A 241-nucleotide genomic window follows, 5' to 3' on the forward strand; every position below is an offset into this window, starting at 1 on the left:
ATAGTATGAATTTGTTAATCCCAGTCTTCCAATTTATCCCTCCCCTCCCTTATCCCCTGGTAACTATAAATTTGATTTCTACATTTGTTACTCTACTTCTGTTTTATAAATAAGTTCATTTTTACCTTCTGTTATATTCCATATATGCTGCTAAGTCACTTCAGTTGTGTCCAACTCTGTGCGACCCCATAGATGGCAGCCCACCAGGCTCCACCATCCCTGGGATTCTCCAGGCAAGAAC

This window comes from Bison bison, unplaced genomic scaffold (genome assembly GCF_000754665.1).
Source record: "Bison bison bison isolate TAMUID 2011002044 unplaced genomic scaffold, Bison_UMD1.0 scf7180017864535, whole genome shotgun sequence".
NCBI lineage: Eukaryota > Metazoa > Chordata > Mammalia > Artiodactyla > Bovidae > Bison > Bison bison.